This window comes from Poecilia reticulata, chromosome 7 (genome assembly GCF_904066995.2).
Source record: "Poecilia reticulata chromosome 7, P_reticulata-male-v2, whole genome shotgun sequence".
Taxonomy (NCBI): domain Eukaryota; kingdom Metazoa; phylum Chordata; class Actinopteri; order Cyprinodontiformes; family Poeciliidae; genus Poecilia; species Poecilia reticulata.
The window spans coordinates 5,493,161-5,507,857 of NC_088836.1; the positions used below are offsets into that span (position 1 = coordinate 5,493,161).

At 40.8% G+C, this 14,697-nt stretch overlaps 1 long non-coding RNA gene across 1 annotated transcript in view; it reads right to left on the bottom strand.

Annotated features, from left to right (window-relative positions):
* Window positions 1-3,988: 3,988 nt before the first annotated feature.
* The window catches only part of LOC145552169 (uncharacterized), a 35,164-nt gene continuing 24,455 nt past the window's right edge, over window positions 3,989-14,697 (bottom strand). Inside the window, exon 3 of the long non-coding RNA XR_014088120.1 lies at window positions 3,989-5,819. This is a non-coding gene — a long non-coding RNA (uncharacterized LOC145552169). The remainder of the gene's footprint in view (window positions 5,820-14,697) is intronic.

The following is a 14,697-nucleotide window of genomic DNA, read 5'->3' on the forward strand; positions in this document are numbered from 1 at the left end:
TTTTTGAAAAGCTCCAGGGAGCCACCAGGGCAGAGCTAAAGAGCCGCGGGATGAAGACCCCCGACTTAGACTAGAGAGACATGGTAACTGGAACAACAGATAATAACTAGAAACACTAAATACACATAACTAGAATCATGAAGGAAGAACAGATGTGGAAAAATACAAAAACAGAAATAAACTGAGGAACACCAAACATCCAAAACCAAAGTCAAACAACCCCAGATCCTGACAGATATTTTCCCCACTTTAAAACATGAATTGTATTAAAATGTTTGTGAAGCATATAAAGACAAAGAACAGAGCGTTACCTGCAATGCTCTGAGTTTTCAGCTAACAGACTCCTTCCTTTAAAGTTCCTGCTCTGTGGGAAGCTTCTCTCTGCAACTACAGTGTAATAACTGGCTAGAAAACCACAACCAGGTGTAGTAGTTTAAAATGTGCGGCAATGACTTCATTCCAGGTGCGCCTTTAGTCCCTGTGGCATAAGGAAAAAAGTGTTTCTGTGATACATACCTGGTTTGCTGTGATGAATTGCTTATGTTCTTTGGGGCATTTCCCTTTTCTCTCTCTCTCTCTCTCTCTCTCTCTCTCTCTCGGTCACATCGAGGAGACGTAATGCTGCTGACTTTCAATAATCCCGTCGATTTAACGCGTTGTAAACACACTGGGGTTTAATCAAAATTGCTGTCATTTTGTTTGTTTATTTGCGAGTTTGCTTGTAACTCGTGTGTTCTGCTTGATTTCTCCATTTCTGCGGCGGCGGCGCCCCCGGGTCTTGACAAGCTGTGTTTCATCCCCGGTGTAATTGCGTTCACGTCCCTCCCTTTCCATAATTACTCGTTCGCTCATCACACCCGGGACACGGGAAACCGAAAATGACCACATCCACCATTCGCAGCAGTGTGTGTCGTTCGTGGAGCTTCCTTGCGCCTTCAGAGGCTCTGGAGGGCTTGTGCTGAAACATTCTCTAGGTAGCGTCTGCTCTCCCCTCGGCCTCGGCCGCCCATCTATCACAGCGGACCAAGGCAAATGGAGCTTTCAGCTGTGTGGTGATAAGAAATCACAGCCACATTAAAACATCTGTCACACCTCCCTAAGCTCCGCACAGCGGGAGATACAAGGAGCTGGTAAGGAGGCGGATAAGATGTTTAGCTCCTTTGTTGGCATGGAAAGACAGATCACGTTAACTTCTTCAATTCTTTCTGTTTCAATTCAGTTTTCACCTAAAGTTCTGCAGTGTCACCTTTTTAATGCCATCATTTACTATAACTGAGTGATCGACCTCTCCTTTGGGTAGAGATGACAGAGTTCAAACCAGACGCTGAAAAAAAAAATAATTCATTCACTGCCTAATTTGACTAGACATTCCCTGCCCTTAAGATTGACATTTTTTTTATGTGCTAAGTGTCATAATAATGAGAGAGCCATTTGTTTTATTGACACTTTATTTAAAATCAATAGTTTGCATACACAAATATTACAATGCCAGGCTTCAGTGGCATTTGAGTTTGTTGGATGCAAACTTGCAAATGTATTTCAGGGCAACACACTAAGGGTGGACTCACACCAACCCTGTTTAGTCAGCTTTAAGTGAACTCTGGCTCATTTAACGTTCTGGTTCGTTAGGGGAAGTGTGAAAGGCTAATCAAACTCTGGTGCAGACCAAAAAAGTGAACTCTGGTCTCACTAAAAACTTGAGGTCTTGGTTTGGTTGAAGTGATTCGTTTAATGCCTATGTGAACGCCAAATGGACCGGAGATCGCTCCGAAAGCAGGAAGTGAACTCTGGCCGCTTCCTGCAACCACTAAAATCTGACACCACTGCACTGTTGTTTACATTTCAGTAAGGATAAAGTTGTGCTCAGTGTCCACTTAGGGGATTTTTTTTGTGTCACTTCCTTTAGTGATTCTTGGTGCAGCGCCACAGGTTGCTGAAAGGATTTGGTTCATGTGACAGTGCGATGTAAAAATAAACCACAGCAGCTGAAAATGGAACAAATGTTGCAAGTTTGGTCCCCAACTGAATCGAGTCTACCGGACTATCAGGTGTGAAAACAATCTAAGACCTTGTGTGAAAAGAATCAGTTAAGAAATCAAAATGAGAATTGTGGACCTCTACAGGTCTGGTTCAGATTTGGGTAAAATTTCTAGATGCCTTACGGCAATGTCTCCCAGCCCTGGTCCTCAAGACACACTGCCTGCATGATTTAGCTGTTTCACTGCTTTAATACTCCTGATTTAGCTGATTGCAGTTCAGCAAATACCAGTCAGTTGAAATCACCAGGGCTGCAGCCACAAATCACCTTAAGCATGCCTGGCAGTGGGCGTTGAGGACCAGGGTTGGGGAAACACCGTCTTAGGGAGCGATTCAATTGTTCAAGCAATCACATGCACTTCATGAACACAATGGGATTGTTCAGTCTTCATAACACTGAAAAAGGAGAAAAAATCAATGTTTAAGAAGTGGACATATTTAAGTCTGAATTTTGGATACCGAGCTGAGAAAGGAAGCTGCAGCCCATACACAGATGTTGGTTCAAGCTTGCCTGGGCAGAAAGGAAACTCCAAAACTAACTAAAAATTGACTTCATGTGGTGAGTTGATCTGAAGACATCCACCAGGAAGTTGCAGCTTGGGAACAAATGTAGTTTCCAAATGCACAGTCTAATTAGGCAAATTGCCTAAGTAGTTAAAATAGTTTGAGGACTATAAAGCCAATGATTTGGAGTGACCAATAAGAAAGTCCTGATTAGTCCCAGAGAAAATTTGTGGGCAGAGCTGAAAAGCTGATTCAGAGCTTAGAGTTCACTGTTGGTAAAATCCCAACTGTCCAAAACAGAAAGACTTGGTGTTCATATGATCCAATTTAATCACATGAAAAGATGGTGTTAGAAAACATTTTTGTGTCGCCATCCCAATTGTGACAAACATGCAGTGTATGTCACAATTCTTCTTCTACGAAGAAAAGTGTTGATATGAAGTGACAAAAGCTAATTTGATTTTACCTGCTAAACGGTTGAGCCACTGACAATGACTGCAATCAAGCATCTGTCATAATCAGCAATGAATGTTTTACTTTGCTGTGAAAATTGTGCATACCCTACTGATTTAAGTCCAGACTTAGACTAGGCAAACCCAACAATTTTGGGGCGTTGTCATGTATTTTTTAATCATTGCCCCGCTACATGAACCGTTGAACAGTCTCATGAAGAGGATGCTCAGGATTGCCTATAATTGTCTCGATTTAATGAAGAATTCTCATCTCCAGATGTTCCACAGTCTGAACAGAACAAGTTGTCTTCTTTATCAGCGTTTTTAAGGCTCTGTACATTTACAGTGTATTGATATTTCAGAAAGTTTATAATGCCTTGCATTACCACGGTCCCCTGGGAGTTTGGAAGAGAAACACTACGTTTAACCCTGGGTGTGAGAGTCGTCATTGTGACATTTTCATCCAGAGACACCATGCTTTGCTGCTGCTCTCCAACAGTGAGTTTCAGAGATTGTTTTTCTCTCACCTTCCTTTTCAGTGTGTCTGGTAGCAAGATAAAAATGGATTGTCATCCGTCCTCATGACCAGTGGCTAAATGGGTTGCTATGTCATGTTATATTTATACCCCAGGGAAACAAAAATATCACTAAAAAAAGTTGCTGGAAACTTTGACCTGGTTAAAATAAATATAAATAAAATCTATTGGAAATGCTTCAGTTACATCTATTTAAAAATGATTTTTAGGACTACCAAACCCTTTTTGCTCCCACTGGCAACCATTGTTGCCAGACTTTTTTATTATTATTATTCTAGAAGCTCTTAAAGAGTCCTTTTGGCTTCAGGCAACTAATTAAAGTTTTAAAATAGAACAAGTTGTTTATTCTTAGCACTATCAGTTTCACACTGCTAGTGTAAGAGCCCTTTAATTTTGATCTGTGCAGCTGGAGGGAAATGTCTACTTAAAAATTGTGTAGGAAGAAGTGAGTAAAATACCTTAGCAGATTAAATTTTTTAATTTATTTATCATGTCACGCACCACAGTATGGTACCCAGCCTACATACAATTACAACACACTTTGCATAAACCTACAAAGGAACAATCCCAAACATTTACATTTACAAAAAATGAAAATCCATAACTGAAATACTTTTTACATACATTCTTTAAAGGGTCTTCTATTGATATGTAATTAGAATGTTATGCCAGCATGCCTCTTTTAATTGAAAGATAAAGAAAAGTAAGAACATAGGTAGCGCTATATGCTAGGTGTCAAAGGTTTGAGTGTTTATTCTAGTTATCTTATATATATTTTTCCATATAGTTTCATTTCATTTCATTTATTTGGCAGGGAAAACGTTTGACCACATTTCTGTAATTGCACCAAAATTATCCATAAGTCTATTTTTGATCAAAGAGCAATTTTCCATCTGTCGTCCTGGGACAATGTTAAAATCAAAGGTTATACAAGCAAGGTTAAAATGACTTAACGACAAAAATTCTGTCATAAACACAAAACAAAACGAGGAAACTATGACACAGTTATCATAAAAAGTATTAATGCAAACTAAACTAAGCTGGAAAGGCACAGATGGTCACATGGTGGGATTAGGAGGTATTATTATTCAAAATTCTTTAAATGTTTTTCCAATTGATTTTTGGTGGTAAGAGCTCTGATTGCCTGAAGGGCCGGAATTCCAAAAAGACACTCTGACTAAAACCACTTTCTGGAGAGGAATGATGCTTTAAAACTGTCAGATTATTTAGATATTTTAGACCCTTAAAGATTGTAAAATTGACATGTGCTACATCATAATCCTGCCAACGGTTGGAAAAGATGCAACTGAATAGCAACTGCTGGTATACCAACACTAAACGACTTTACTGTTGAACGGTGAAGTAAGGGTGGCCAACCTGGAAGATATTAACTGTATCAGAGGTAATCTCCCTCTCCTCCCCCCAACTGCATAAATCTACTCAAATTTAAGCCCTTTACCATGTGCAAAAAGATTTGGTAAATGTAAAAATACATATCTTAACCAAGAATGTCAAAAACTGGCCTTTTTCACGAAGGCATGAAAAACTGCAGGTGTAACGGAGAACAATTTCCACTGATGATGATTGCGTTGGTCTTGCATAAATCTGCCGCTCAGCATGATGTTAATGTCAATTAAACTTTGGATGTGATTTATGCCCAGGAACCAGCTGGATCCCAGTCGTGTTCTTATTAAAAACATCACGATCACTTGATGAGAACAACTTTATTACTTATGAGCTCCAGCACCGCTTTGTAAGCACATACTTAGTTGGTTTTGAAGTTCAGAATAAGGATTTATTAAACTGATATTTAATACACACATAAGCACACAAACCTGAGCACCTTTCTCACACAGTTTCAGCCGTTTTTCTTCTTACTAACGCCACCTCTCAGTAGACTTTTGGGGAAAATCTCGAAAGAACAATTCTATTCTCCAAAGGACAATACAGTTACAGCTTTACACAGCATAACAATGCATGCACTAAGATATCTATAATTACTTACTTGGCTTGTTTAAGTCAGATTAAGTCAATTGCTTCTGGTAATCTGTTTAACAGAGATAAATGCACACAGTCGCCGGTGCTGAGAATGAGTTTATGTGTGGAGAGGAAAACAAGGCGTCCCTTTTGTCCCACTGCGTGGCTCAGTCGGCTCCTCGGAGTGATCAATGCACAGCTACAGCTGGTTGAAGGGGACCAAATCCATTGAACAGTTGATTTGGTTCCATTTTACCAGCTTTAGCAAAGCATTTTGGGTCCAAGAAGAAGAAGAGGTTGAAGAGGGAATAATCTGAAAGAGACAAGAGCCCAAATGTGAGTGGAATCACGTATGTGTGCGTCATCTCATCTCACACATTGGCAAAGTGTCACTAATGGTAACTTGTGTTCTTTACTGTATGGAAATACAGAAAAAAACTGTGTGTGCTTAAAGAGTTGAAGAAGGAAAGATGGTGAACAAGAACAGAGGAGAGCAGGAGAGATGGAGGACGGAGAAAAATGTAGGCGATGAAGAAGCGATGAGAAAAACAGGGAGCAGGGCCCTGAGAGATAACAGAGGAGTGCATATAAATGATGGCTGCAGACAAACCAGAGAAAACAATGAATTCATCACCTAACTGTCAATACTGCTAATGAAGCCAGCGGATAGGACGGCAGGAAAATTAACTCTCATTGACCTCCGGCGCTATGCAGAACATCCGTTCTTCCTGTTTCTTTCTCACCCTCATACCCCGTGCTCAAACCCGTTTCTTTCCTAAACCCTTGGCTTTTATTCTCGGCCGTTTTTTGGGACGATTGTACTCGAGGAAAAGGCCGTTTACCGTTGGCGCGGTGGTGAGCGCGGCAGCACAGAGTCCATGGACTCAGCGGTGCTGCTGGCTCACCACTCTGCTCGTCCTTGGAGTAACTCATTTCCTGGTTTAATTAGTCCAGCTAATAACTTAATCATTAGGAAATAAACTGTTTATTGTAGGTACTGGCTGCAAAATCTTAGAGATTGATGTTTTATTTATGGAATTATGTTATTATTATTTATGTAAATAATAATATATCTCAGCTTTCACATTTACAGATCCTTCTGGTTGTAGGTACATGATTTGCTCACATAATGCAAAAGGACCTACAGTAAACGACAACATATCAAAGGTGTGTGTGGGTGTGTGTTGCGTGGGTGTGTGTGTGGGTGATTGGTGCTTCGTTGTAGTGGATAAAGGATAGACAGAAAACTTTTCTTTTTTTTAGAAATTGCTTTGGATTTCTTTCAAATGCATCAGACACAGAGGAGGGAAAGAAAGAGGGAAAGGTGGGAAAAAGGTTTAAAGGGAAAGAACAGTAAAAGGAAAGACGGATACAGAGATTAGAGCAACCTAGAAGTCTGCTTCCACATGGTGCGGAAAGAGAAAAAAACAAAACCAGGAAACTATAACAACAAACAACGTCATCACTGAAAAATACGCAGCACAACTTAATACAAGATGTATTCAGTGGCTACCACAGCCCAACGTAGGATGTATCTGTGTGTGGGTGTGTGTGAGAGAGTATCAGATATTCTTTTGGCAGTTTTCTCTTCAGTCTTAAGCAGACTGGACCATCAGCATTCATCTCACATCACCCCAGCATCTATGATGACAACACTTTGCATAAGGACATTGTTTCACCTGGAAACTCCAGATTTCCACATTCTTACTCAACCAGACATTCCAGACTGACACTCGTTTCTGTTAATGTAAACCGTCTCCTTCAACCCTGCTGTCCTTCTGTTTCCCATCGTGTCCGAACGTTCTTCTTTTCCTCCCATAGTTTCAGCGCCTCTCTCCTTCTTGTGGCTTCTATGTTTTGAAAGCTTTAGATCTGGTCCTGACTCATGGATAGTACCGCTGCTATTACCGCATTTCTGTGTATCTGCTCACAAAACTGCATTTGTTTGATCAATCTGGTGCTTATGTTTGTAGATCCAGAAATATATGTCACTATTTTATTGGGCAGGGTTCAATGTCTTCAACTGATTGCTTTTAGCTTTAAAGACATCGTTCATGCCGTTTTGAAGAGAGGTTCTATTAAAAGATTAGGAGTAGTTAATGTTGTACATGGCATAGATTACTCTCTGATTCAGATTGGGTTCTCCCTTAGGCTAGTCCCAGCAGACCAGAGGCTCTGTTTATTACCAGCTTAAAACCACTTTAGCTTAGAATGATTTTGAACACATTCTAAGTTTCCCATCTGGACAGAGATGCTTAACAAGAAAGTAAGGTAAGTTTTTGAAACATTTTAAACCACTAGGATTTAAATCATACCATTCCTTCAGTTCATGTTTTTATTTTTTTATTTTTTAAAGAAATTGTTTCTGATGATTGGTAACATGACAAAGCAACAGTGTTGACTGTAAATTAGCATTAGCTTTATAGGAGTCATTACAACTTGTGCTGGTTAATATATCAGCAGTCAGCCTCTTCAGCTAACCTCAGCTTGTTTATTGAAGTAAACTTGATTTATACACAAAGTGCTTTACCATAAAATATCAACATAAGATAAAAAAATACAGGCTGAATTTAGTTGAAGGACTATTTTAATAAATTTGTCTTTATTTTCCTTTGAAGAATCGACACATTCACAACATTCAAAAGACTGCTACTAATATTTCCAGCTGATATTTATTTAATATTACTGCTTTGGGATGTGTATCATAATCATAATTATACCATTACAAGTGGAATATTTAATGTATTATTTTTGCAGCAATGGGAATTACAATTGCTTTTCAATTGTACAATTTGATTTTCTTTTTTAAAAAGTTGTAATATTATTTCATACACTTGTTATCACATTTGCTCAAACTGTTAAATTTTATGTATGTCTCTAATAAACTTGTGTCTAATTAAGCTTTTAATAAAAACTTGACTATTCATTAATAAAAGTGATTACTTAGAGTTTGGAGATGTTATATGATGCACTTTGGATGCAGTCCTGTTGTTTCAGGCTAGGGGAACCACTGACATTTATTAATTCAAATGAAGAACCTCATAACCTTTAACAAAGCCTTGTTTAATACAATCTGAAGTATTCTTACAGCCTAAATCTATCGTAGTTACAGATAAATGTTTTATAAGAAGGTTGAATACAAATCACATCTGAGACAAAATTATACTGAATGGAGTAAAATGGCAGAACCAGGTAAGCAAATGGAGGGACCCACCGACTAGGCAGAAGTTTGTCCATTAGATATCGAAAAGTCAATATTAGACTGAAAAATGTGAAGTAGTGGTTGGGAAATGTAAAGACATCACCTGAAGTCTGGTTGACAGGTAGTTTGGGTTCTTCCAGCAAACAAACATTCAACCTTTGTTTCTAAATTTGAGCACAAATTTAGGAACAGAGGAAGTCTTTTTACTTTGCCATAAAAAGTCGTCTAATAACACGAAGTTAACGTAAAAAAGAACAAAACAAAATTCAAATGGTGATCCAGTTTGATCCAACCACGTATGGATCACTAATTGGACTGTGTTACCTGAAATTGGATCCATTCATTTGAATAAACAGTGGTGCTGAAGGTTAACATCATGTAACATGTATTGCTAAAAACAGAGAAATATCAGTTTCATGTAGTTTCAGCCTGGAGGTTATAAATTCTACTGCAAGTTTTTCAGCCAATCTGTGAAACCCAAATAAAGTGAGTTTGCATTCCTTTGTTGGCGCAATTATCAGCAGACACACTTTTGTTAAAACCTCCTGTTGCTGCCTAAAATCCTTGAAAACCTCAGAAAATGCAGTGTTTTCTCCAAATTCAGGTCATATTTGACAGGAGGTCTGAGATGCTCCAAACCTCTATTTTTATTTCCTTTATTTAACCAAGTAAACCCCATTGAGATCCGGATCTCATTCTCAAGAGGGACCTGGGCTAGCGTTGGCTCTCACAAAGTAAGCGTTTGTAGTGTGTGTGTGTGTGTGAGTAATTCCACTGTCAGTCCTGTATCAAAGCTGTCCACCCCTTCTGAGATAACAAATACAGCAGACTCACTGCATCCAAACTGTGTAAAAAAATAAATAAAATACTGTCACTATATGTACGAAGGTAGGAAAAGAGTGATCTCTCATCCTTTGCTGTTAACTCCATCCCTCTTATGTTTAATAAAGTTGTCACCCAAGAGTTTTACAAATTGATGACTGTGCATCCATGACTCAGGTGTAAAACGAACTGGAAGGAGCAGGAGGACATTTTTCATGTCAAAAAACAGACCAGAGGGGAGAGGAATGGATGGACATGAGAGCAGACCACTGATGGATGGATGGATGGATGGACGGATGGATGGATGGACGGACGGACGGACGGACGGACAAACAAATGTACAATGGATGAATTTAGACAAAATTTCCACCATTCCTTAATTTACCATATTTCCCTACTTTTAAATCACATTCCACCTTTTCCGGATTGCATAGAAACTCAGCATGTGGTATCTGGAGGAGAATCTGAGCTTTCATGGCTTTACTCTTCTACCAGTTCCAGAGCTACAGCTATCAACAACATGCAGCGAGGCAGCAGGAATGCACGTGAATCCGGTGACTCCAGGCGTATAACTCGTACGGATTGCTCACGTCTGCTTTCAATGTCAGCGAGGCCCCCCGTTTGAACCGTGCCTCTGCTGCTCTTTTGGCAGATAATGATCTGTGAGTGTCCACATTAGACAGAGAGCGAGAGCGAAGACTGCTTTGCCAGCTTCTGTGAGCATTCGAGCGCGAATATCGTCTTCAGAGGAGAAAGCGCTACACCCAGAATCCTTTTCACGGCAGGATTTTCTGTAGATTAGGGAGAGAATCCCTTTGCTGCGCTTTCAGTGCTTCACTCCACCAATCTCCGGCCCACACACTCATCAAACATCCAACCCGCCATCACCCGGCGCACCTCCACTCAGATCCAACATCAAACAGAATTGTTACACCCATTGCGTTTTATCATTAACCTCGATCAGATGCCAGCTGAAGGCTTTGCCGGTGACTCCTCTTTCAACACTAAACTGGGGGCGGGGAGGTGGAAGGAGGGGGGCGTCTCCATCGGGATCAAACCCACAATAAGAAAAGGTGTTGTGCATTCACAAGTTTAGCATCTTTGCAGCTGAGGCTTTTGTACGTGGGCCGACATGCTGCATGTGTCTGCACTCTTGCTCCAGGCTGCCTTGTGATGTAGATGCCCTCTATCAGGCAGATTGTGTGGTTGGTGATATGGGCTGCTACTTGTCTATTCTGGGACTGTGCTGTCCACTGCATTCCTGCCCTTATATTGTAGACAGAGGGGAGGAGAAGATGATGGTTAGGGACAGCTGGACGCCGGCGGTCCAAGACAGTCAAGGAGTCATAAAGGGAAAGGTCAGGAGTTTGGAGTGTGTGGTGTCCCTGGGGAGACATATACCATACAGGTGGTGTAACAGTGCAGCTGCCAGCCCAGCACCATGTAAGTGGGGTGACACTCTGTAACCAGTCCCACAGTTGACTCTGTCAGTCTTGTTCATTGTGATATTTTCATTACAGATGTATGACCCGACACTCCAGGGGCTGAGCTGATACAGCCTGTCTGCAGTGCCACTCCCATCAGCTTCACAGCCTCTTCACTCACTGACCATGTCCGCCCGCCTGCTCACTCTCTCTCTCTTTCTCTCTCTCTCTCCTTATCAGGACAAGTAGGTCTCAGCAACTGTCTCGGTGACTGCCAGACCTCCGCTTTCCACCCGGCGCCACGCCGTGTGGGAGGGCTGACCTAGAATCACTTCCTGTCACCTCAGTGAACTTAGAATGAGCCGTTTCAAGAGCCCGCCGTCACAAATGGAACCCACAGAATTAAGAACCCTGAGTCAAGCTTACCTATCCAGGCTGACATATTTATTGATATGGAGACTGGTGTTGCCCAATGTGGCAGGGAGTAGATGGAATCAAACCGGCAGCCTCTCCAGTAAGTCAAATGGTTAGAAGTACAGCAGATGCCCTACAATTTACTTTGAAGAAAGCAGGGATGACAGTGATAGACTGTTGAGAACTATCACTATTTCCGCTGAAGTCGCAAAGGTTTGATTTAAATAAAATATTCTTAAGCTTTTTGTGCTGCCCTTCGATGGGATAAATACTTGTGACCCTGCCTCTCACCTAATGGCTGCTGGAGAAAGGAACCTCCATCCCATCCTGTGGCTCTGTACAGGTTAAGAGAGGATATAAAACTCTTCCAATGTTATTGGTGAAATGTAGGCTTGATATTAGCACTGATACTGCCCATCCCTATAGCATGAATTGAGGTTTGCTAAATTAATTACAAGAAGCAGGACTGTTAACAAGGGGCAGTCAGGGAAAAGTTCATTATTTAACAACAATGTGTTAGATTTTGGGTTGAGAACATTTGGTTACATGGTGACCAGATATCCAGTCAAACAAACTACAGAGGGCAATGTCAGAACAAAATGTTGCCTTCACTGACCCACACACACACTTCATCTTGGCCCCGAGTTTTGTTATTAAATGGTTAATAAATCCCTTTTAAACGGCAGTATGCTTAATACAGCATTTCAGTTAAGTCAGCTTCAAAGGTTCAACCCAAAGAAAACCTGAATTCACACATGATGAAAATGTGAAATGACTTGTAATTACCTTAATGCAAGGCTCACTGTGGCAATAAAGCAAGCTGACCCGTGGCCAGGCTATAAACTTTATCTTCAGTGGCTTGCCATATTTATTCCCACTAATTACCTACTGACTGTAGGAATGGGTAAGGTGGCGTGTATATTATCCAGCTAAGCAAAGACGCTTAGGGCCAATCTAAGAGAGTCGGAGGCTCTGAGACTTGGAAGCTGGGGATTCAGTTCCTGTAGCCGTGAGGTTAGCGCCGGCAGTGCTGCTGCAGTCCACTGCAGACACCAACGTCCCCCTTGCCCCACCCTTCGTTTATACGTGAGCAGAACCCAATGGTTGACTCAGCACTATTCGCATGCCCGATTGGTTGATCGGAGAAGGAGACAGAAGGGTAACAGGAGCCTGTATCCTGTGCTTAGCCACTTCCTCTGCTTATCGTCCCCAAAGATAAAACACATCTGGATTAAGAAGAAAAAATAAATAAATTAAAAGCGCTTCCTGACCTTGTTCCGCTGCTTGGCTGGGGTGCCACACTGCGCACTTAAAAAAAATAAATACATAAAAAAAAAATAGCTGATATATGGAGCAACTGAAACAGCCAACGTGCTCATCTAACAGCGTCCCAGCCAACCCAGACTCTCCTTGCGGTAGATAAAACGTCCTAATGGGTTTGCTTACGGTTCATAATGTGTCTTGACGGGATTCTAAACGTCTATAGGACATCAATAAGCATGTCTGCAGGGCTCATACATTCTGATTACTGCAGTCTTTATCTTTCTACGCTCTTGATTTTACCTCACAATAATTTAATCCTCAAAGCGGTTTTATTCTTTAACCTTTTAATCTAACGGCAACACTCTTAAGACGATCAATACCTATTTGGATGATATATTTAATTATCCCTCTCACTCTCTGGGGACGCTTCTTCGTCAACATACACAATGCTTAACAAAAACTCAGGCCTCTCTACTCCACTCACGGAGCCTTACTAGAAATGTTTAGACGGTATCTTTCCTTAGAATTAGCCGATGATGAGCTCCTCGGGACATTTATTATCTGCTTATAAAAGTTTGTAGCTCACGCCTGCCAGACGGATAGCCACAGTCTGAACAGGGGTAAATGAATGGGCACAGGTCCGTTTACTGAGCAGGAAGAAGCCAAAAGGCTCTGTTAAAACAACAGAGCCTTTGTTGTTTTAACATGATGGTTTTTAAACATCATGATGGTTTTAAACATGATGTTAAAAACCATCATGTTTCCTGATGGTTTTTAACATCAGGAAACATGTATACCAACTGCCATATCAGAGCTGACCTCCCTCATGTTTTCACCTTTCTTTCTTTCTCTCTCTCTCTCGCTCTCTCCACCTTTACAGAGTGATTCTCACTCTGAGCACGCACCTCCCCACCCCCAGCCTCATCTTTTCCCTCCTCCTCCCCCCATCCCCATGTTCCTTTCCTACCTCACTCCCTCTGCCACTTAGTTATTTTAGCCATGCATTCATTACGGGCCGCAGCAGGGCCACAAAGGCACGCTTGATATACACTTGGTTGTGAAACAAAAATCCAATGCAGTTAAATTCAGAGAGGGTGCTTGTGTGCAAAGACGGCTTCAGCTTGCAAGTTTTTTCTGCTGTCAGGGAGCGGGACGCTGGCACCTTTTTTTAAGGTGTGTGGAGATTTTGTTATGACTCCTCTGTTTAGACTTGGGTACAGAAAACGGTCTGGGTTAGTTGGAGTCATTCAGTTCATCTTAGGCAGATCAGCATTTTTAGCGCTTATGTAAAACGTGTAGCGTAAGTGTCATAGACAAGTTGTCATAAGTCAGCAAAGCTTTTGATTGTTAGGGAAAGTATTATATCCCATGGGTAAACAAACTATCAAGACATTATCCTGACCATATTAACAATGTGTGAAAGAAACCTGCACCCTGTTTGAAGCTCAATCATCCAGTTCAAGTTTCATCTGTATTAATATTTTAGATTCTGAATCAGAGGTGGTCACAACAGTCCAAACCCACGAAAACCTTGAAAAACCTGTGAACATTCCTTAGTTTATTTGACCAATAGCTCAGGCCTCTTCACATGGTCTCTGCTCACAGACATATGCAAACCCATTTTCATACAGTTTCCTAACCTTCAGAAAATTCAGAAAATTGAATGCAGCAATTGTGGCATAAACCCAAAAGACAGCGCATTGTTAAACTGACCAGGACAACTGGGCAACTCAAAACAAACTTTCCTTCTTACTTCAAAATAAGACACAACTTAAAGCACACACCTTTATATCTGGACGTCACAACAGCTCAAACATACTTGACCTGTTGATCATTTCTAAACACAATATTGCGGTAAAAGTTATTTTTGTTGTAGCAGGTTAAGCTAAAAGGAAAAGTTAACCCAACTTCTAGCCTTTTGATTCACTTGTTTTTACTACATATACTTTTTTTTGTTTAAGTAATATATTTTTTGTTTGACTAAATCTCGACCTCTGAAAATCACAATTTGGAAATTTCCAGAATTAAGTTATTTATCAAATTATCTTGAGTAACAAAGCTCATTT